Source organism: Anser anser (assembly GCF_964211835.1).
Source record: "Anser anser genome assembly, chromosome: 11".
Classification (NCBI taxonomy): Eukaryota; Metazoa; Chordata; class Aves; order Anseriformes; family Anatidae; genus Anser; species Anser anser.
In genome coordinates, this window is record NC_139732.1 from 18,119,750 (window position 1) to 18,143,777 (window position 24,028).

General features: G+C 38.0%; 1 protein-coding gene across 9 annotated transcripts in view; it reads left to right on the forward strand.

Annotated features, from left to right (window-relative positions):
• Window positions 1–24,028, forward strand: part of WWOX (WW domain containing oxidoreductase) — a 508,525-nt gene that overhangs the window by 352,385 nt on the left and 132,112 nt on the right. Inside the window, exon 10 of one of the 9 annotated variants that reach the window (XR_014588992.1) lies at window positions 11,386–12,109. The exons of the other annotated variants lie outside the window; for them this stretch is intronic. The gene's annotated coding sequence lies outside the window, so the exon portion shown is untranslated. Of the gene's footprint in view, window positions 1–11,385; window positions 12,110–24,028 lie in introns of those variants that run through there. 9 annotated transcript variants of the gene reach the window in all.

Genomic DNA, 24,028 nt, shown 5'->3' on the forward strand with positions numbered 1-24,028 from the left:
CAAACTAAATCCATCTTGATTTCCACTAAATGCCCCGACTCGCTCAGTACAACAACAGAGTCCTGATTAGGGGAGACAGACAAACAAGGGGATGAAAACATATTTGATGCACAGTTGTGGGGGTGGGAGGAAGGAAAGCTGAGATGCTAAATACAGCCTGGCTCAACAGGGGTATTTATTTACTTTCAAATAAATTTATTTTGAGAGACGAACTGTCAAGCTCTGTGAGTGTGTTTAATGTGTTAGCAGGCCTGTCCCTTGTATGTATATATTTGCCTTTCAGTGTCCTCCTGCAAATTGCTTTTGACTGGGCCAAGTTACAGCAGTTTAAATATCATCTTTCTCATAGGAGAAGTAATTTCTAACAACAATGCTTTTAAAAAATAACTTGTTTCCCAATATTCTAAACATTGGGAAGCATGTATATATGTAGAGGTTTTTTTATCCACCTTAGGGGGGAAATAAAATCACCGTTCTCTCTTCTCAGAGATGATTAACTCTGTCCTTTTTAATAGAATATATTTAAGGTGTGTGAAGGTATTGTTCAGCTCATCATTCTTGGCTTAAAAAGTGAGGCCGTATTTAATTTTATTAAAGGGTAAATTCCCCAATTTTTATTTTTTCCTGCATTAAAGAAAGACTGAAGCAGCAAAGTGGGGCTACTGTCACAAAACAGTGAAAATAAAGGTTGTATAACCAAAACTTTGTCCTGAGAAACACGTTCTGTACTGGATACCATCTCGTCATGTGCATTGCTGGTTTCTCCATGATTTGTGAGTTACTGCTGTGCTGAAGAGTGGTTTCAAATGAGTCTGAAAAATAATGACTGAACTTTATAAGAATGGAAATTTAATATTTCTTCTTTCCCTTCTTATAATGATGATTAATAGAAAGACAGCTTAACTATGACCTGTCCCTCCTCCTACGCACACTTTTTTCCTACACACTGCTAATGATTATTGCTGTAATTGTTTGGTACTGTTGCTCATAGGAAAGGAATGTATTTCGTGCTGCTGTTTCTTCTGAGCGTATAAAACTGATACTCATACAGTTCTCCTATCTCAGTTGATTAATTGCCACTGAATTAGGGAACGTGCGGTGAAGGATTTTAACTCGTTATTTTCTATTTACATGGCAAATGCATGTTAATGCTGGTGAGGGTTCTTATGCCTGTGCTATTCTGGTTTGTTGTACTTCGCGTATGGACCTTTGAGTAAGGCTTAAAATGTTATAAACTTACAATTGTAAAGATTTTTTTTAAACGTGACTGGGAGGTCATATTTTCCAAGCATCTTGCTAAATGTACATTGATACTATTATTGTAAATTGACCTACTGTACAATGCTTGCTGACAGTGACATTATTTATTTGAATTTATTGGAAACTACTATTTAAAGAATGCTAATAATATCTAGTGAGTCCTGGTGAGAGAACTGTTTGTAAACATGCCAGGAGGAAACGAATGTGGAAAACATTTGAAACCAGTTCCTCTAGGAAAATCAGAGAGGAAAATAAACTGAGTGATATGTCTATATAGATAGATATACATAGCTATTTCTTTTACTGAGTTGCTGGCTTAGTTAGATACAGAAGTCTTCAGGTCAAGGAGAGTTCCTATGCCAGAAAGACCTGTGTTCTTCCCAAAGTGTTTCTATTATTCTGTATTGAGTATCATGTTACTATATTTTATAGGTACTTTTCTAACAAGAAATTATTTACATAGTCATTTTGGATGGTAAGACTAAGCTGCGCAGTACGCAGTTCCCCAAAAGTGAATTTATTTTTAATGTGCCATCTGTTGCTGCAATACAATACAAAGATAAATAGTTGAAAAAGAGAGAGAATTGACAAGAAAGAGAAATGGGTTTTGATTTGCCCTTTCATCACACACATAAAACAACATAAGCTCAATCAATGCACAGAAATGAAAGCTAATACATAATAGTGGTTGGTCCTGATTTTTCCCCACCTATTGTTTGAAGTCCTAATTAAGAAAGAGGAGATCCAAGTTAACGCAGCACTTTCTGCCTACCCAGGCTCATTCGCACCATGTCAGGCTCAGGATAACAGGTTCTTTGAGGCTGATAACTCTCCTGTCCTGATGAAGGTGAACTGAGGCTCATGTGCCTGGAAAACAGAGAACCAACGTGAGCAAATAAAAGGCCGTGCCAGGAAGTTTTAATCAGCCCTTTTTATGCAAGGGGTTTTGATGGATAGTTTGAGACTCCTTGTAGTGGGGGATCTCTTCGGTAATGTCTTGCTTTTAGGAGCTTGTTAGACAGCTTAAAGCTGTGATTAATATTTAGCAAAATGATATATGGGGAGGCTTGAAAGCTGAGGTTATTTACTATGTATAATTACCTAAGGTTATTATTTATAAAAGACACTTTGTGGATTCTAGACTTAAGTAACAAAGCTCAGAAAGAGGGTTTTATTAGTTGTAAAGTTCAGTTAGTATCAAAAAGGCATTCTGTAAAGCCCATTATTCAAACGTTTGAAAAGAAATATTGGATGAAATTATAAGCATAAAGCCTTTCTTCTTCAGGGACACATGCTTCTATAAAGATTTTCTGGTGAGATAAGTTTGTCTATTCCTCCACTTTGCTTCTTATGTTTAAAATGAACTACATTTCAGAGAAATCTGTGTGTAGACTCTCAAAGCTAAAAGGAACACCAGGGTAAGGAAATGAATATTGTTAGCTCACTGAAATAAATTCTACCTGACACTTTAAGGTGACATTGCTTGCTTCAACAGGAAGATATTAAAGAAAGAAATTCCTTCTTTACCATGATAGGAAATATCCCTTGAATATTAGGAGCCAAAGTATATATTTGAAGGAAAAAAATAAGTGAAAAAATCTGCTGCTCCACCCAGATTGCTGAAGTGCCATGTTGGAGAGATGGGAAAAAATGACTTAAGTAAAGCATTTGCTATGTGTACATGTCTTTCTTCCTAGGGTCAAATGACAAGAGTCCTAGATACCTAGAATCTGATATGTCTGGAGGCCTTCTCTCAGAGAGTTTGTCACCTCCAGACAGGTGGGGACTCCATAAATAACTCATGATGGGGATAGGGTTTTTCTATTTATTTTTTTTTTAGCAAAATATTATGGGGCAAGCTACAGGTAAATGTGGAGGCAGTTATTTTGTTATGCCTATTGTCATAAAAACATAGGAAAGTTGTTTTGTGCTTGATATGAAAGGGTTCAGAACAGTTGCCATCCCAGGTAGCTCCCTTTGGGTATCAGTTGCATCAAGTAAATTTTATTTGGCCTTGAAAAATTATTTGCAATTTTCCTTGGAGCACTCTTTTTCACTTAGTGCATACCAACCAGGTTCCAAGAATTCAGCAAATCTGCTAGAACTGTAAATGAAAAGATATGATGAAAGTCTTGGTTGTGACTGGGGCTCTGTCCCACTAATCTTTGAGTTCTCCTTCAAAAATTAGTTGTTCTAGGAAGGAAATGAAGGAGAGACGATGTCTGTCTTGCTTTCTTTTAGCTTTGTTACATCTGTAAATCCTTCTGTGCTGATCATGATAGTAATTCCAAAAAGCACTTTCTGACTTCTTTACTGAAATACATATGGGAATAATGGAGTTTTGTTGTGTCTGATCTCAGGTTGGCTTTATTATGCAAAACCAGTGAGCAGTTTCTAGTGCTCAGAGAAATCCTAGTGGAATGTATTAACAAAAGCGTGTACAATTACTCTTTGCTGACTTTCAAACCATGCTAGCATTGTCCTCAGTTACAGTGAACATGTTTTACTTTTGTTTCATGTTGTTGTTGCTATATAACTGTAGAGGGAAAAGTTTTTCTTCATACCTGCTCTCAATCTCATTCATATTCTCCTCCTCATTCCCCCTTCCTTCTTTTTTTTCCTCTTTTGTTTTCATCCAGGTTTCTATATCTGATTAGCAATCACTGCAGCTTGACAAATAGGCCACATTTCCAGCCAAATTTTGCGCTTATCTCCACTTAACTTTTTTTTTTTCAGAGGATTGCTTACCAAACAGACCTGGGTTTTAAAGATGAGGCTACTCTGTGCATATGGTAGTGCTTTTGCTCTAAGGAGACTTGGAAGGCAAATCTGATAAAGGAAGAATAAACCTCTGTTCTGAACTTGCTGGAAGCAACATAGTTGTCAGCAGTGTTTGCAATGTTTAGTGTGTATTCAGTTCTGTAAAGCATCTCTTCTAACTCAGATTTCTGCTATCCCTTTAGCAAAATCCAGTACCACACAAATCCTTTAAATATTTTTATCTTAATCATTCCTTGTAACTGTGTCTCAGAACCACGAGCTGCGTAGCCAAACTCTCATGTGCTGCTTCTGTGTTCAACCTTTCTTATCAATGCTACACTGCCAGTAAGAGTTAATGCTTTTAGCAGCTGCGCTATTTCTTCTTACAAAGCAAAGTTTTGTTGATACCTTAGTGGCAACTCTGTGGAGGTGTAGGTGTTGAGCTCCCATCCTGTCATACCACACGTGCTTCATTGCAGCATTTCTGAGACTTTCCGAGGGCTAGGCCTCCAGGTTTCATGGAGGTCTTTGAGAGCACAGTGTGAAAGATGTGTCCCCCACACGTGAGCACCAGTCCTACTATGCTGTTGCTCCCATTGTGTGATAATATGAACGTGCCCCAGCTGACAGTGGTATGGGGTGAGTAGCATCTGATGTGGATGCTGCCCATCAGCATCCATCACAGAGCTGCCCATCAGCTTCCAGCTGGGGCTGGTGGAGATGTAGCTACTCATTAACTGCAGACGTGTTGTAATTCTGTATAAATGCCAAAGCAATGTTTTGCTACCAGAAAGTGTTACACCTGGGAAGCCAGTGCTGCTGTGGCTTAGTAGCACGGTGTCACTCAGAATAGTTCTCCTTAGGTTTATTTCTCTGTGTTTAGCTGCACAGCAGCCCTCTCCCTGGACCATGAAGGTTAGAAACTTGATTATTCCCGACCTGACAGATGTCACTAGGAGCTGAGTCCTGAACACAGATGTAAAGCAGAAAAATAACATTCCAGCTTATTTTGTCTAATTAACAATTAGATTGTTGTAGTTTAGCACAGTGAAGAGTATGCCTGACTCTATGGCTTATTATGTATATTGGTGCATGTTGCTGAAGCCTCTTCTGTAATCCTAACAAACTAAGACTTCACACTTCCTTAAAATGTGGCAGTGCGTGGTGAGATGCCAGCATATATATTTTCCACTTTGCTTGCTTTGTTATTAGGCTATGGTTAAGCTTGATTAATTGTCTGTGTCTGAGATTTTATATATGTTTCCTTTTTTAGCTGCAGTAAAACACAGTAAAAGTGTATTTTGCTGTTGAAGAGGAATGTCTCTGTTCACTAAGTAATTACAATGGTATTGAAATGAAATTGCTGTAAATACATCAGAAGATGAGGGGCCTAAACACTGGGGACACAAATTATTGTAGGGCCAGGTGTGTTATTTTAATTATCCTATATATTTTAGCATCTTAGATGTCGGATTTGGCACAACTCAGTCAGCTTGAGGGAGGGGACTGGGAAGTGGTGGCCCTTCAGGAAAAGAGACGCAGATTCTGCAGGACTGGTACAGCATGGTTTACTTGCACCACCCAACCCCAGCTGTATTTTCTCCCTATCCTGCTTTTAAAAACAAAAGTAACTATCCAAAAAAAAGAAAGAAACAAACAACAACAACAAAAAACACAAACAAAAACAAGCAACAACAAAAACACAACCTTACGGTACCTGAACGCAGCCCCGCATGTAAATGATGCTGTGTTGCTTCCCCTTGCTCACAGGACTGTGTCCTGCTACTTTCTTTGCCAACACAGAACTTGGACTCTTGTAAAATGTTTTGAATCTGAGCCAGGGACAAACTTTTTTTTTTTTGCTTCTTTCCCTAGCTTGTTATTATTTGTTTTAAAATCCTTTGAAAGTACAGTTTCAGACTGGGACATTGACGTGCTCTTAGCTGGGCCACTATGACTGTCGGAGGGACTGCTACAAGAAGAGCATTTTGTTTTGTTTTCTTGAAGAGCTGAAAAATTTAAGAGCAGGAGGAGAAGGAGGAGGGAAAGGGGAGGATGAACATAAATGTTTGAGACATAAATTATGGCAGCCGCAGGGCTGTGATGACTTTTGTGTCCAATTTCCAAGCAGGTTTCTATGGTCCTGCCCTTTGTGAGTTGTGTGCCTTCAAGTGTAGTTCCCTTTACAGCACAATATCTGTACCTTTCATCACCTTTCACACTGAGCCTGCATTGAGTGTGTGGGGAATATATGTTGGTGCATGTGTTTTCCTGGCTATTGCAAGGCTTATGCTTCAGACTGCTTTTCATGCAAGTCCTAGTTTTAAGAGATCAGGGGGATGTGCTTGAAATGGAGTCGGTAGTCAGACTCGGATGAAATAATGTAACGACTGTAGGTATGTGCATTCCAGTTTGTTTTACACTAAAGCTCCAGTCAGGAATTGACAAGAGAATGCTTATCACTCTGGCCTCTGGTGTTATACAGTGTATGTGCCTACAAATGCATTTTTGTCCTCTGCATACACAGATTTACATAAAATATTCTTTGTATTTGTATTTAATGAAACCCAGAAGTTTAATAGCAATGTCTCTGGACCTCTGCTTCTGCCTGCCTTTTCCTTCTGCCTTCAGAATCTTCTTGCTTTGAAGTAAATAACGGATTTTGCTACAGATGTCTTAGTGCTATAGAGAGCTGTTAAAGTAATTGTACCTACTTCCAAAATGTATGAAAAATGAGAAATCCTGAGAAAAGGTTTTGACATCTTCTGAAAAGATAATAACAGTGTAGGCTAACAGGGAGAAAGCTGTACACTTTACTTCCAGTTTGATCATTTACTTTATACCTGTGCATTACTGTTTCTTTAATGTTCACATATAAAATTCAGTTAAATGTTGTTCCTAAGAGCTGCAGGCAAGCTCCTCTGAAAATACCAAGATAATGAACTTGAACCTGAGCTTTCTCCATCAAAGAAATCATTATAGACAATGTGTTTTAGCTTTTGGCTTTATTCAGTTTAAATTCACATTTTCTTTTCCATGAGAAGAAGAAAGTGCATCTTTAAGAGTAGGTGTTTGTTAAATCAATATATACCTGTTGGTATTGCTAGGAATTGCCTTTCTGCTTTCAAATTGCTGTACAAAATGCCTGAGTAGGCATAATGTCAAGAATGGAAATAATCAAAGTGTATTTAAGACTCACTTAAAAAAATCCATTTAAAAAGTAGGAATGTGTTTTTCAGGCATTTTAGGACCATAAATTGAAACACAAGTATTTAAATTATTTTTCAAAGCTATTCAAAACTGTAGCATATTTGCATAGCCATTGAGTGAACTTTTTTTGTCCTCAGCATTTAAGTTTTCTAGCAGTTCTGTATTTTAGGAGACTCCAGTGCCCCATAAAAAGCAAATACTCAAATTTTCAGTTTCTAGGTACTGAATATTTTCCCTTCTGCTGGCTTTGTTTTTATAACTGTGATTTCTCTCCCTTTTTCTTTTCAAAATAAAGTGAGAAACTAAAGAAATGAATGGAAGATTTTTGGAGAAGGTCATTAAACAAGCTCTCTAAAATTTGGTAGATAGTCAAATGTTAAAATAAATATACTGCCAGTGTTAGAAAGGAGGTGAGCTGGGGCCCAAGGAGCTTGGCTACACAGAGCCTACATTTTGCTAACAAAACTTAACTAAAGTACTGCCAGCTAATTTCATTAGCGAGAGTATTCAGAAGGTAAACATCTCCAGGAAGAATAATGAAACTACTTCAAACCCTACCAGTAAATAACTACAGAGGGCTCTCAGAGGCCATTTACAAGTGCTGAGGCTCCAAGTTTTGTCTTTCCTGTGGGGAAATTTCCTAAAGAAATTTTTTATTTTATTATTTTTGTTATATTATTATTGCTCCAGAATCATGAAGTACCCTGCAATTGCTGATCTTCCTAAAAGAACATATTGAAGCGGTGGTCTAAGTGTGATTGATGTAAAAGATCAAGAGTGGCTTTAGAGTGGGGGGGGCAGGGGAAGAGAGTTTTAAAACAGAAGTTTTATATATTTAGACTTGGATGCACTTGTGGCATGTTTTTGTTGTGTTTATTAAGTTTAGAATAAATACAATGAACCCATCAAGAGCCACAGAGCTTGCTGTCAAGAATTAAAAATGATGGAACAAAAAGGCAGCGCTACTAACTCATCTCATACATCCCGGGGTGCCTAACGCTGCATTCACCTCCTGCAGAACACCCCGGGGAAACCTTCTGCTGCCGCCTCTCAGGCAGAGTCTGGTCCTAGGCTGCTCAGCAGACAAAAGCGACGTTTGTGGCCGTTCTAGCAAAACGGGATCACAAAAGGCAGGCAAGCACCTTTGGTTTTCAAAACTAAGCTAGTTTCTACTCGCACATGGCCTATTAATGCTCCAAGCGATTAATGTCACCTCTATGTTGTTTGTATTGATCCTCAGCTTGCTCATTCTCTCATGCCTTGTTCGGTGCCAAGTTGCAGGCTAGCCTTTCATCGTCTTGACTCGGTCAAAAAGGAGACAGAACGTTTACCAGAGCACAGTAATTTGGACAATGGGGAGTTATTAGTAGTGATAAACTACTGTCCTGTGCTGTGCACCTCTTATCCTCACCACTTCTCCTTGGGGACATAAACATGTTGGTAGATATCTACCATGACTGCTTATTAAGAGGAAATCTGATTGCAAACATCGAATCAGTCTTAAAGGCCTGCAATGTGTGTCAGTCAGAAGCACCGAGGTGGTATTTGGATCGAAGCCTACTCGGACTGGGATACAGGGAGGCTAGGAGCCTTGTCCCGTCCAAACTTGAAAGTGTGCAAAGGGGAAGGCCTGACCTTGGCCCGTAGCACACAATGGCAGATGACTTCTCAGGAAATGATGTATGCAGATCTCTATTAGTGTTCGTGGGCATCAGAATAAGCAATAAAATCCTTTCCTGATGTCTCAAATGCTGGTAGTTTGACTCAGGTTCATCAAGGGGGGGGGGAGGGGGGGAACGACACGAACAAACCCATGATTCCTCCAGTACGGGTGGTTTTGCCACAACAATCTGAAGTGTTTTTTAAGGCAATCAAGTTTACAGAACTATGCATTAAATTGACAAATTGACCAAGGTATTTATATGTTTCAGTAAAACCAAAGAATGCATATCTTAATGTACAGTGATAGCATTATATTAAAAGCCTTTGTTGATGCATTTTTTCAGTTTCAAGAGCTGTATTATACAAACGGTAATGTTGGATCTATGCTTGTGGTGCTCCAACAAACATCAGATTCATTTCTGTACAGCTCTGCTTAGAGGAATAGAGTTCAAAATTGAGTGATTTTTAATGGTTCTCTAAATACAGTATTCCTATTCCATGTTGCACACATGGCTGCAGCTCTCAAGAAAAAGACAAATGCCTGTGCTCCCCCCCAACCCCCTGCGCACCCCCCCCACCCCAAAAAAAAAAAGGAAAGAAAAAGACAGCAGTATAAGATAGGAGCAGTTTTGCATAGAGTTTGCTATAGGATGGCCTTCTACAGTTTATTGTCCATCTTAGTGCACAGAAGCCATCTCTGCTCTCAAAATTAATAGCTTTTTGTGCTCTCGTATCCATTCTTTTAGCAGCACTGCTTTTGTAGCTTTTTGGCTTTTTGTAGCTCTTCTGTGTTTTAGAGATCCACTCCTATAATCTCTGTAGCCTCTAGTATTATATAAAAACTCATGACTAATGAGTTTTGGGTTTTTCCATTGCTTCCAAGAGTAGTATGATTCTAAAAGGATGAAGAGCAAATAGAAAAGCCAGCAATCGTGGATATGATGAGTTGCGTTGGTAAGGCAATATAGCCTTATTTCATTTCCAGAAGCATTCAGAATATCATCTAGCAAATGTTTGCAATGAAACTTTCAGTCTCTGATAAAATCTTACCTCTTCAGAGACATGTTTTTCTTTTTTTTTTTTGTATTTCATTGGTATAATTAGCCCTACGCACTTGGAGCTGCACACATCGTGGGAGATTCTCTTCCACAAATGTGCAAGAACTGTAGGTTTTTTCATTTTTATGACCAAGCTTTGCTCCCAACCTTGTATCCCTGGAAATAAATATATGTTTCAAGGGGTGGTGTTTCTTTGCTGTTACTCTTGAGGCAGTCCGGTATTTGCAGTATACCTTCATGCTGCGTGCAGACATACACCACACACACCTATATATGACCTCTGATGTTTGTTTATCCTGATTTATGAGATCCCATGCGTACTATGGGGAAGAAAAATAAATATGCAAAGTGCCAGTAGACTTTTAATGGAGTTACCCAGTATTTCTTCACAGAATCTGACCTTGAAATTGCTTTTCATGCACAAGTCAAAGTATGTAAATTAAGATCTCAGAGTGACAGTTCAAAACATGTATATGTTTTGTAAAGTTCTTGCCAAAGCCATGGAAATTTCGTGTTTTACAAAGGCCATTTATCAGACTCCAAAACTGTGGGTAGTAGAGTGTAGAAAAATGTCATTGCTCAAAAGCCCAGAGGGAAATTTGCTCAAAGCACTAAATTTCACTTCAGTAGGGTAAGAAGTCTGCCAAAATTTACTCATGAAATCTGTGAACACACTGCCAGTTTAGTGTAGAGCTTCCAGCTCCTAACAAAAGCAAAGCCCAGGCTGCTATCTACAACTATTTGGTATGTCTAATTTTCTTTAATGACATTTACTTTTCTACTGTTCTGTGTCAGAGATGGCAAAGATGAGTAGGACAACCAACGTTTCAGAAATGAAATGAGAAACTTGTGGTGCCTCCAGCTCCTCTTTCTTGAATAGTAATAATAATAGCAAACCTCTTAACTATTTCTGTTGGCTGTATTTACGTGTCAAATTCTCCCAGAGACATTTCATCTCATCTTCTGCCTGCTCATTTCCCTGTTCTCCCATGCTCCAAGCATTGCTTCTAATTGTTTTCAGTCTCAGCTCAAGCCCCTTCCATAACATTGAGGATAGTATTTTCTGTCTACCCTTTGCCATTAATTGAAACATTAAAAAATCAGCACAATGAATTTCACTTACGTTTATGATTAGCCCTGACTACAGCAACCATTGCATTTGGCAAAAAAACATCTTCTGGAGGCGTTCTTGCAGATAGATAAACAAGCAGATATACTGGGCTGGTGAACAGATGAATAGGAAATAGCTGGGTTCCCAGTGATAAATCGATGGCAGAATGAAGAGAAAATGCAGGCAAAACATTTGTTTATGTGCTCATACAGAGGATTAGGCACACGTTATAATTAATACCACTAGAAGTAAAAGGACATAAGGGATATAGTGTGTGTTGATTATTTTTTCTTTCTGTTTATACTAGTTTCCTCTCCTTTGCAGCTGTATGGCACTGCCAACGAAAGCCCCTGAGACCAAGCTTTAGCCGCTGCTCCTCTATAACTGCATCATTACCTCACTCCAAACAAAGTCCTTTTTTTTGTCAATAGAGGATGAAAATGTTATTGGATTCAGGAGCTCATAGTAGTCCTGTATGCAGCTAGGGATGAGGAAGATAGATTTATGAAATGGACCATTTCAAATGGCATTATCTTCCCACAGTGAGGTACACCTTTCATAAATCATGGGAGAGCACTTGGAAAATAAAGCATTTGTTATTCCTGCCATAGATTGTATTTGCATCCTCCGCAATCTGGGCTTGGGGGGGGGCGGGGGGGGGGGGGGGAATCTGCATTTGTTCTTCCCTAGTAATTAGGGCTTTCTGTGTTACAATTACAGGAAAACTCAGAACAAAATTTTGGAAGAAGTCTTTACAATATGATTTTTTAACTTAACTTTGTTTAGCTGGCGGTGGGGTGTTTCCTGAGTCTGTTTTCTAGTTTGGTTATGAAGCCAGCTATTTCTTACACATGTCCAATATTGCAGGGCATTCTCTGCCTCATTATGTAGCAAGAGGTCAACTGGGAAGAGGAGTTCAAGTATAGACAATTTTTTTTTTATATTTTGAAGCTGATGAGTTAGTGCTATTTTATGGGTATTTTTGCTTCTTAAACTCAAAGATCCTCTTTTTACCACATTAATAAAGCTGTCTCTGATGCCTTTTGAACTCACCAACGTGTATATTGTGCTAGGGTTCTTTCTGTGTTGTCAGTATTTTTTGTGTATTTTCACAACCCAATATTGCAATAATTTCACCAGCGAGCCTGATGCCACTTGGGATAAATGCAGGTCTCTATTAAACCTACAACTAGTTTGATGTGAAAAGTCAACATTTATTACATGGTGGTATTTGTGTGGATACTTTAAAATCATCTGTTTGCTCAGGAGAGGAAACTTTCAGGAATGTTATGAGCTAGCAACTTGTCATTATCTGTAATGAGCCAAAGATGATTTTTGGAAACGTATTTTGACCAGAGTTGATAGAAACAAAAGTGAAGGTAGTGAAGCAAAATTGCATGGGTTTGAGACTAGGAAAAAAAGAAAGTATCAATGGAATATTGAAGTGTGCGTTAAATTCACAGCATTATCTAGAAATATATAAAATAATTTATAGTTTGAAAAGCCCAAAACTCAAAGGTTCAGATAGGTCAGACTTCATGCTTGTCTGTACTAGGTTAATTCTGCCTCCCTGTGCATCTGCATTAAAATTCATTTATTCTCTTTCACCTTTCCATACTTTTATACCCTGCTAAAAGTGTGCCGAATTGAAAATGAAGGGTGGATCCCCAGCAAGGCAGGAGGATGATGTTTCTTACACTTCAATGTTTGACTTAGCTACCTGGCTTTTTGTTTTATTTTGTTTGTTTGACAAATAAATGAGGGGAACAAGTGGATGGCTTGTGTTTTTAATATATTTCTTTCATATGTAGTTCATGTTAAAATTACAAAAGAGTGGTATTATTTTATTAATTTGTAATTCAGGGAAGATCAAATGAGATATATTGTCTCCTTATAGATATTACCATTCTCTTCTCTCTTGGATGAGCTTACAAAATCTGTTGTTAAGGCAAGTGCATAGATGAGAGAAGCCTATCCCTGCCAATGTGAAGCTCAGAGCTTCCTCTGCAGTAGAAACTGAGGGAGCAAGTCAAGGTCAAACTCACTATTTATTCCTGAAATTTCTGCAGACACTGTTTTTTAGATGTAATGAGCCCTGCTTGGATCCGGTTTGGAAAGATACGAAAGCTTAGAACTTTTAAGTTTGGAGGCTCCAGTTACACATGTAGGTATCTGAATCCTGGATCTGAAGGCTTGGCATTTGAGATGTTGATTTTCCACAGGGTTTAGGAGGACTTGTCCCTGTGATAGTGAAAATGTATTTTGCTGAGGCCTGAGAAACTGCTACCGGGAGTGTAAGCTTACCTGCTGGTGGGTGCTGCTCCAGTGGGGCTTGGGGCACTGCTCCTGTGTTCGCTTAGCCCAGAGACATGCCAGGAGTGAAAGAGAATGCATTTTATCTGCTATGCGAAAATGTATGTTAAAGCTGTAAGTGGCATACAGTCCGCCAACATGCCACATCGCATTTGTTTCTGAGTAAACAGGAGATCATCGTAGCTGAAAAAACACACGCTCTGTCCCATAGCGTGGGGGAAGCCTGTACCAGGAGTGTGCTGAGTACCGACAGCAGCAGCTTCTTGTGGGAAATGATGGAATCTGTTTTCTGTAAATTTCTTAAAAGGCTTGATATATAATAATATTGGATATGTCATTATGGTAGAAGAATTGCTTTTGGACCCTAGCTGAGGTATTGAACAATAGCATACATAATGGATAAAAATGGTTTTCCTGGATAGGGAGAGACAGGTATTTTCACCCTTGTTTCGAGGTAGATATAGTATATTTATCCTCCCCCTCTCACCCCTCCCCCCCCCGGTCCATTCTGAGGGCAACATGTCTGGATTTTGTCTCCACACTAGGATCAGGCTTTGAATATTTTTACACTGTAGTTGAGATAAGGAATTTCCAATGTACTGTTCTACCTCAGCACCTCAATGAATGGCAGATAGCAATTTTATTTGTGTTAGTAAATGGATAGCTCTGTTTTGTCTTAATGCTTCAGTGTTTTAAGTTGCTAAATAAAGTTATGTTTCATAAGGAACTGTTTTAATAGAATTGTCAGGTAGCTGCAGTGGCTCTGATTTAAATGAGTAAGCAACACCTATGGGCAAATGATCTTTCTACATACAGAAATTAATTACAATTCAGGACTGATGAACTTTTATGAGCTAGTTAATTTTTAAAAGATGCTGTGTGTGGTTTATTGAAATTAAAAGAAAGTGACAGCTTTCTGCCCCTACCCTCATAAAATTCTGTCCTGCATATAATATTGACCTAATTTAGTTCAAAGACACTGGATCTCTTCTCTAACACTTCATCATGCAAAGGCCAATTGAAGGTTTCAGTACAGGTAAACAGAAAAGCTTCTTTCTAGCTATCCACGTTGTGTTGGCTTATATCAGTACTGAAGCTCTAAGCTCCTGCTCTGTCCTTTGTCCTTGATTGCCCTCAAAATCATTTTTTAAACAAAGTGCAGTTTAAATTCAGCATCAGGTTACAAAATGCCCATTTATAGTGTGTTATGAATGAATATTGATTATAAAACAGTACACCATATACCACAGGATTGCAGATATTTTTATGGTGTGCATCTTTTCATGGGCCAATGCCCTCCCTAATTATGACTGCAGGACACAGCTCACTTCCCATTCAAGATGGGACCACATCGCCTTTCATTTGTGTTCAGCATACCATTCTTGTGGCAAAATAAAGTAACAGCTTATGGGAGAAGGTAATATTATGAAGGCATTTAGGTTGGTACTGTCCCAAGAATCTGGCTTTGGGTTACTTCTCAGATTTAAGTCAATTGTAAAACACAAGTTTCTTTGAGCAATGCCAAGCAGAGCTCAAAATACCATCTTCAATTTACTTCTTTTGATACTACTGTTACGAGTCTTCCTTACCTCTGATGACCTTCACAAATCCACAGACCATAAATTTTCAAACCTCTGTTTTATGGTCAAAATTTTGCAAGAACCATTTTTTTTTTTTGGTAGTGATGTGGCATTTCTTTGCCATGATACTTGCCAGTATCAGGAGATTTTGTAGAATTCCAAGCCATTTGGATCTGTGAAACCTGACATACCAAAACAGTGGTCGTGTGATGGCTGGTGAGCAATGCCAATGCTACACTTCAACCAGTGCAGACTGACTTCAGGAGGGAGTATTTCTGTGGGGTCAAACCCCAGTAACTTCTAATCACTTTCTACTACTACCTTTAAAATACAAGGAGCAAATTAGCCTTCTGTTAAAGAAGGGGGGGGGGGGGGGGGGGGAAGTCCAGTGAAATAAGCAACCAAATTAGAAATTAGTTTGATAAATATTGTGTTTTCTCAAGCCACTTAGGTTTTTACTCTTTGCTTGTGCCTGAAGCAATAAAGACAAGCATTGTCATTAGCTTCAGAACTTTAGAAGAAGAAAAAAGAGAGAGGAGAAAGTCTCCTGGCTGCATTTATTACTTCCCCTATAGCTAAATTTCTGCATCTATTGTAGGGCAGGTGCATTGAGGATTTTGAGTTCACAGCTCAGGCAAGTGGAAAGGTGTTCCCTTTTCTTTTGGAAGGTTCTGTTGAGAAAATGTTGAGTACAGCTGGACATTTGCATGAGGAATGTTAATTTTCATGCTTTGATACAGAAATTTCAAGTTTCCTGGGTGAATTAGCTGCTAATGAATTTCTAAAATGTACTACCAGTGCCATGGGAAAATGTAGTCTGTGCTAAGACCAGAAAATGTAGTCTGTAATCAGATAACCTGTTGTTATAATAGAGCCAGTGTATAATATTTGCATTGCTCAGTATAGTAATTGGTCTACCCCATATCCTACAGTCCTTGTCACTATAAAGAATAATGTTGCACCTATAAACTATTTATAACAGTTTTTACTTCCTCTGTATTCTGAAGTGAAAGCCTAATTTCAGATCTACAAGTGCAAACTATGTAAAAAGTATCCTAAAATAATGTGTTAGGCTGCTTTCACAGTCATTTCAGGGCATTGTTCTCTGGCAAAGTTCAGGCTGATTTACCTCGCAGTGGATATATAATTATGTCATTGACAAAAAACTAGCAATTAAATCATTTTTTTCCTGGGTTACTGTTTTGTGACCAAGGACAAGCTACAAGAAGTCAAAGGAAAGAATGCAGTCTGCTGTTTTTCAGAACATGGCAGGGGAAATGTGTAGTTACTTAAATACTCAGATCTTGTGGGTTTCGGTTAGGTGGTTTCACTTTTTAAAAAAAAAAAAATTCTCATTTTCAGTCAGTTATTGTCTTCCTGTTTGTTTCTGATCGGTGTGTATACACAGCATTTTTCTGGGATAGACAATTTAGTTTGAGTTGAAATGAGCATCTGTGTGTAAACATACATGTGCTTTTTGTTCTATAGCTATATTGTAAATGCTTATATAAATGAATGATACAGTGCTTGTGTGTACTTCGACAGCCTTACAGGCTGGAACCTGCATCTATGTTGCTGTTTTTATTAACGTCTATGCACTTCTGACAGAATTGTTTTTTTCATTTTCATGCTTTTTATTTTGTCTACATGTTTACCAGTCGATGCCTCCCACTAACTTGTGAACTCATAGGCTAGTTTCGACCAAATCTGTCTGAAGTCTCAAGACACCTCAGTTCCTCCCAAATTATAGAAAGCTGGCAGGTATGCAGAAGACACAGGCTCAAATTAGTGCTCTTGCTGCAGGACAGGTAGGAAGAATCCAGCTTTTACATCTGTTGCGTTGCTCATGGTTGCCAGTTGGCGCGTGTGCCCTGGCCAGGCGGACGGCAGAGGCGTAGCTCCAGGCTGGCCTCAGCAAGTGCTACCTCCTGCCCTGCTGCCAGGGCACCACGTCAGTCAGGAGCACGGAGGAGCTAAGGGCACTGGGGAGGTGACTCTACAGGGGCTCCAAGGAAAGATGGAGTTATACTGGTGAGCAGTTAGGTGATCTGGGAAGGACTGGGGGCACTGCAGGTGGGATTGAGGATGTGGGGAGGGTAGCCAGGTGCTTTGGGCTGGGTAAGCAACCGCTTTGGTTACGAGGAGTGACTGTGAGGGACACAAAACACAAATTTGTTCTGATAATAAGTTCATATTCTAGTTTAGCCTAATTACTGCTTTTGACTCAGCTCAACGCATAATGTTGCATGTCATGCTGGCCTACTTTTAATTTCACAGCTGAACACATTTCTATTGTTCTAATCCCACTTTCCAAGCCTGGTTTTACTCCATCTGGAGGACATGCAAGGTGTTTGACTCTGACCTGCAGTACTAATAGTAATATCTTTGGATCACCCTTTGGGGAATATCAGTAGAACCACAGAGACCAAATCTTTCCCCCAGGTGCTGACTATGTCTGTTTTCAATAAAACATTGCCTCTGCCAGAGTGAGGACTGGTGTTCCTGGGCTGCTCCTGATTGTAAGATACCATTCAGCAAATGATGCTGTAGGCCAGTGGATCTGGTGAATGCATTAATAAAGACTGTTGTAGCTAAGAATGTGAGAAACAGATGAAGGTGTGGTAACTAATTTTGTAAGGGGAGAAACATTTTAAATGACCTAGCGTTGAGTCAGATGGCTTCTTCCTGAAACTGTCTGATTCAAGATAATACCCTCTTCTGCTTGATACTTGATAACATGCTTTTTTTTTTTTTCCAAATCTTAAATGGTGCTGAGCTGGTTCTCAGTTTTCTAGGCATAAGAAAAATAATCCAGTTTAGTAAAAACCCTGCAGAATTCGTTAGTTTCTTTTCCAGCCTATTTATTTATCTTGTGATTGCTAATGGTCTTATCTAAAAACATGTTTCTAGGTATACAAGAGTTTGTGACATATGGTAACCTAGCAAAATATTCTTTCAACCTGGTTTAGTTTTCTTGTGAATCACAATATAAGGTGGCGCTCTCTCCAAAAATGGATATCAATATTTTACAAATCATATTTCAACATTTTTTGCTTGATTATTGCCAATGGCAATACTTCTCCCCCCTCCCCCCCCCTTATTATTATGTAAAACATAATTTGGGAGATTTTTGTGTTTAAAAAGGAGTTTACCTTAGAGTATGGATAGGTATAACAAAGTTTGCATGCATGGTCTACCATTGGCAGCTGTAGGTCAAAATTTTAATTGGGGCATGGTAACCCTTCTCAGCTAGACATGTGCTCATTAACTAAGGGCTGTTTTAAATGTGCTCCAGAGGCCTGTGCTGCAAGTGCTGTGTGAGACGATGATGCCCTTTCCAAAAGTCTGTTGCTCTGTATTCAGAATTGCCTAATGTCATATGTAGTTCATGATCTGGGAGCTGGAACAAGTAACCCTTGTGGAAGTGGAATTGGTAGGTAGAAGTGTTGTGCTGTGTTTTACTTTACTGCATTTCATTATATACATCCGTTGGTGACATAGGTCCAAAAGATGATAGTAACAATTCAGCCACTTTGCTGATTTTTGGTGTTTATTCATTGTCCTAGGAAGAACAACAAAGTTAAGAATTTAATACACTGGTTATGTTGTGCCTTAAAAAAAACATGGAAAGATTTTCATAGTTAATTGCTATGGCCAGCTTCTGTGATTAAAAAAATAAATAAATGTCTTAACATTTTTTTTAATTTTGTGTTTACTTCACTGAGAAGAGTACAAGAAAATACACATGCACAAATAAAATCTGTAAAATTTTTATCATATGGAAGACTAATGAAAACTGTATGATTGGATTTATTGAACGGGACTCTTAATGTTTTTTGAAATTTACTCTTTAGTATTTTGAGAAATGTGGCATTGTACGTTTGAATTTAGAACGTAATATGACAAATCCTTGACAAGAAGTAACTAGAAACAGTAGGAAAAGCCTGTGCTTTTCAAGGTCTATATAAATATAGACAGAATATTTTTATATGTTATAATTGTTAGGTAGTAGCTGTAAGATTTGTGATGTCCTTAACAATTCATGACCTAGAGTTTGTGGTTTATAAATTATATGTTAGTTTCAAAGAATACCTGTTCTGTTTTTTTTACCACTGGTGCATTTTTTGTGAATATATTATAACATAACATGAATACAATATGGCAATATCTGCTAAGAAGTCATTGTTTACTAGTAATGATCTTAAAGTAACTTTTAAAACACTACAATTTTTTTTCTCAGTACCATGGTTGGTGAACCTTGGTTGTAGTTTTTGACAGACATTAGTCTGTTGGCAGTATGGGGCAACTACTTATAATTGTGGTTTTCGTATCTTGAATTTATTTCCCCTGAAGTGCTGCATCTTGAACATGTTGTTTGCATGGATGCACTGCAAACCTATGAATTTATGAAGGCTTTTGTCTGAGAAGTGTTTTGAAGGTAAATATTTTCTCAGATTTGTAAATATTGCTTGATACTTTGATTTTGGAGCTTAATATGATTTAAGCTGTATTTTTAGTAAGAGCTGCAGAGACTGGTAGGTTTCTGCTCGTGTCCTGACTTCTGGCCTGAGCCTGTGCCCCTTCCCAGCGCTGGAGAGGACATTCTTCCACGGCCAGTCCCCTGGCCTCTGCGGTCACTCCTCGCATGCTGGGTGGGAGCAGCATTATGTAATCTAAAATGGGGATTCTGAAGAAAGTGAAAATTCAGGCATATGAATATTTACAGTGAGAGGGAAGGTCTCTCAAATATATGCACTTAAATTTGTAGAAGGATACAACTGCAACAGGACTCTGGCAACACAACCTTGGAGAAAACTCATAGTAATGGATTTTTTGTGTTTGTCTCCACATACATTGACCATGCAATTTATAAAGAGCAAAGATGTCTCTAGTGAAGCCACAGCGAAAAACAGTCTTCCCATGAGCGAAGACTGGTAGAAAGCCTGGTCTACAATATCATGCTTATTTGCTCTGAACCTGCCATTCTGCAGAGACCATGAGTTTGTTTGTGGAGAATAGAGATATCACAGCTTGTGGTGATGAAAGGTGGTATTTTGTTTGTGGGCCCGGATGCTGCATACCTTTAATCTTGTATCTTTTTTTCTTGTGAAGCCTCTGTAATTCATAACTCAATCACGTTATTCAAGAATGTTTCCTTTCTCTGAAAGCTTAAGTCAAGAGATTTTCAAAAAGTTGCTTGATTTCTGTATGTGAATGTGTAGCTCATAAAAGGAGTTTATTTTACAACTTCTTTAGTAATATACACCAGAAAATTAGTTATAATTTGCTTAATGTTATTCTGTACCCTGTCATATATGGGTATATCATTTTAGTAATTTGGTAAAATTTCATGGTGGGGAAAGTGACCGTTGCTTCCACCTTTGATTTTGTTCTATGGTTCGAGTGGTTTATTGCCACTGTACAAGCAAATGTGATTCCAGTTCTCAAATGTCTGTCTTCAGTTTTATTTGCTGCATTTGCTCAGTCTTTCTAAGACTGAGACTAGCTGACTGAATGTTCAACCACAGTTGCTTTTTGAGGTTTTGATTCCCATTGAAATGGACCTTTTAATGTCATCTTTAATTTAATCAGATAATGTCATCAAAATAACATTTACTCTATTACTGCAAATTCACTGCATTATTAGCTAGTGTAGCTAGACAAAAAAGATGGTATGAACCCCCATGGAAATATATGCTTCCAGTAAAAATGGATACAGTTCATAGAAGCTCGATATTTAATTTGCAGTTTCAAAGTACTCTCTATGGAAAGATTTTACGATTCTGAAATAATTTAAAACACATTCTGATAGAACCTATAGCACCCACCAACTTACTCTGATTTTCTAAGTTATCATTCCTTTCCATAGCTTTAAAGTTGAACAATACATTTAACTCAGTTGCAGAAATAGTCTTTTAAGCCTACCATCCTTTAAATGAGTGGGATTTGAGACTTGGGTGAATATTTGTATCTGAGCATTGAAAGTCAATTCACTTTAGTTTCTAGAACAGGTGGCATTATAATTTGATGTCATTTTATTTTCTGTCTTAAAGGGAAGTTTACACAAAGGTTGCTGGGTTGTAACATATTTAAGATATGTCTTTGAGCTCTGCTGACAGCAGGAACTTCCATCATTGCCAATATTCAGTCTTGTTTATTCTCATCAAGGCCTTAAGAATTATTTTTTTTCCATTTAAAATATGAATTATCCTCTTTAAAAATTCCATTAATGATGCAGAAATATTTTGCAGAGGATGCTTTCTGTCACTCCTGACCAGGAATAATCTCTGGTATCTCAAAGAATTCCTGAACTGAGATGGGACTCTACTGAATTTACTGGCAATTAGCAAAACCAGTGCACACAGAAGGCAGCAGCAGATCACTGTTGCTTATGAAGGAAGGAAAAAATTTTCAAGTACACGTTCAGCTACTGGTGATGTTCAAAAGGCTTCCTCTTTTTATCATCTGCTTGTGCAATTTTGTTGTTTAGTTTTAGTTTGCTCTGGAATACTACTAGAAACGTAAAATAGCAGCAACAACCAAAAAAAACACTTTTTTTAATTCCATCTGCAAAAGAAGATTATCAATATCTACTAAAACCACGTCATAGGTTTTCATCCCATTTCTTAGTGTTTGAGAAAGTATCTGAATGTTGAAACTTCATAGTATTCGATCAGTTCTTTTTTCCTTTATTTTTGTTTATAATTGTCTTCATAAGTTAGTATTTTGTTGTTTGCTTGTTTGTTTTTGATTCCTGACTTCTTATCCTTTGAAATACTGAATCCTGAAAATAAGCTCACTATCTTCTGCGCTCTAACCCCTTATCAAAGAATTGGACATCATAGAGGTGTCTTTAGGGCTGCGATGACCTGCAGTATTTATCTCTTGATGACTCTACAAATGCTTTTAAGCTTTTCTTTTTGAGCTCAGGGAAAGCATGGATTTATGACTGTTTTTAAGTGCCCCTGAAAAATGAGACGTAGAGTTTGGGAAGGAAGAGCTTCTGTAATGAGAATAACCTTACTCCCAGTCATGCAAATCTAGGTGTTGTCAGCTTGAGCATTCAATAGTCTTGACTTCCTCACCTCTGAACACACAAACACACGCACAAGAATTCTCTAATAACCAACACAGAAAACACAACAAAGCATTTCTCAGTTCAAAACCAACACTTGGAATTACACCAGGAAACAAATTAGCAAAGTCTCTGAGGTCCAGCTACTCAGATGTGCTGTATCAGAAATGCCACTTAGCAGTAACGCAACTGACATTTCCATGTGGTTTCTTAAGATAACCTGACATAAAACATGTTGTGGCAGCAACCCATTATTAAGGTAAGCAATCATCATCTTAAGAAAAAGGAGCATTTCTTTCACCAAAACTGTTACAGTTAATGTGCTTACGCTGAGTTTAAAAATTGTCATGTTCTGTAATGTTATAAAATTGTTCTATCAGAAAACAACAGTGTACACAGACTCTGCCACATTGTTGCTGTGGTTTATTATTCCACAGGCAATTATGGCTATTAAACCAGAATCATTCACAGCTGAAATTTTCTCAGAACATAAAGCTCTCTCCACCTTTAAAGTTATGCACCTTTAAAGTGTTCTCCCTGTCCTTATCTCAACCCATGAGGTGTTTTCCATCATATTTTCTCCTCCTGCCCTTTTGAGGAGGGGGAGTGAGAAAGCAATGCGGTGGAGCTGAGCTAGCCATCAGCGTGAATCCACCATGTATGAGGATATAAAACAGGGAGCAAATTCTCCTCCTTGGAAAGTAGAACCATCTAGCTATCTATTAAGTCCAATAACATATGCGGTCAAGTAGGAGATGCTTTCCTGCAAAATAAACCAAAGATTGTATACAATGAGATGAACCTAATCACAACAGTGAGCCAGTATGAAAGGCAGTATGAAACTAAGTTTTACATCAAGAAAAAGAAAATCTATATGTTCTTTGGTGCCCAGTAGCAGTTATGGGTCCCTCAGCAGTACAGAAACTATTATTTTTCCATGTTCAAACCAAGACAGCTTTAGTGAATTTTCTGCACATTTTGACGTTCCAGTACACACTAAAACTAAGAACCAAATGCAGTGTGTATATTACATTTTGTACAAATGTCTGCTTTAAATGTACTTATTAAGGAAAGAAATCCTTACTGCACCTTCATAAAAATCATTTTTAAAAGTCAGTAGCCCAGATTAGTACACAAGTAACATACATTTTCTTCCTTCCCTTTCTCTCACTTGTCTTTTTTTAATGTTATTACTTTATGAGTGAAAACTAAATTTTCTGATTTCCTCTGAGTGGTGGGGAACTTCACCCTATTGCTCTTGTGTTACCAAACCAGAAAGTTACATAAATTCAAATTTAGTTTCAGTATAGTCCTGTTAGCATCAAACGGTCATTTGGACAAGTCATACACCTCAAGTTGCATTGATAGCTTTTGGGTTTGTTGACTTTGGATCTGCGTGGTTAAACATTCCCTACGTGTCCTTTTATATATTGTAGATTGATGTTCATGAAGTTTTTTACATGCTTATTGATTGATAGTTCTGTTCTCTAGTGGGAGAAAGTGTGTTTGTTTGTTTGTTTTACTAACACCACTTGCCAGAAAAATGGGGTTTATTTTAAGTGTTTCTTTAGGAAAGTTGATAAAATTTACTCTCTCTCTCCAGCATGTAAATGCTGTGGGTGGAAGCATTACGTTTCTTTGTTCTGTTTGCGGAATCTAAATACAAGAAAAAAAAATGCACGCCATACTTAGTACTTGGGTGTTTCATCAAGTACATATTTGCTTTTCTGGCATATTTAATAACTCAAAATTATATGATACAGTGTAATGAAACCCATATTCTACAATGTGTGAAACCTGTAATGTAATCCATTTAATCTTTGCAACTATAATGTTTTAGTTTATCAGAAAGAAAACTGGGGAAAACTGGTACTTTGTAACAAGTAGCATTTTCCTGTTAATGCATGAGTACGAATACACCAGAAAATTTTTGAAGCAGCTTGTGCAAAAGAAAAAAAAAATCCCTGAGAGGATCCAAGCCATTTTGCTGTCCATCCTT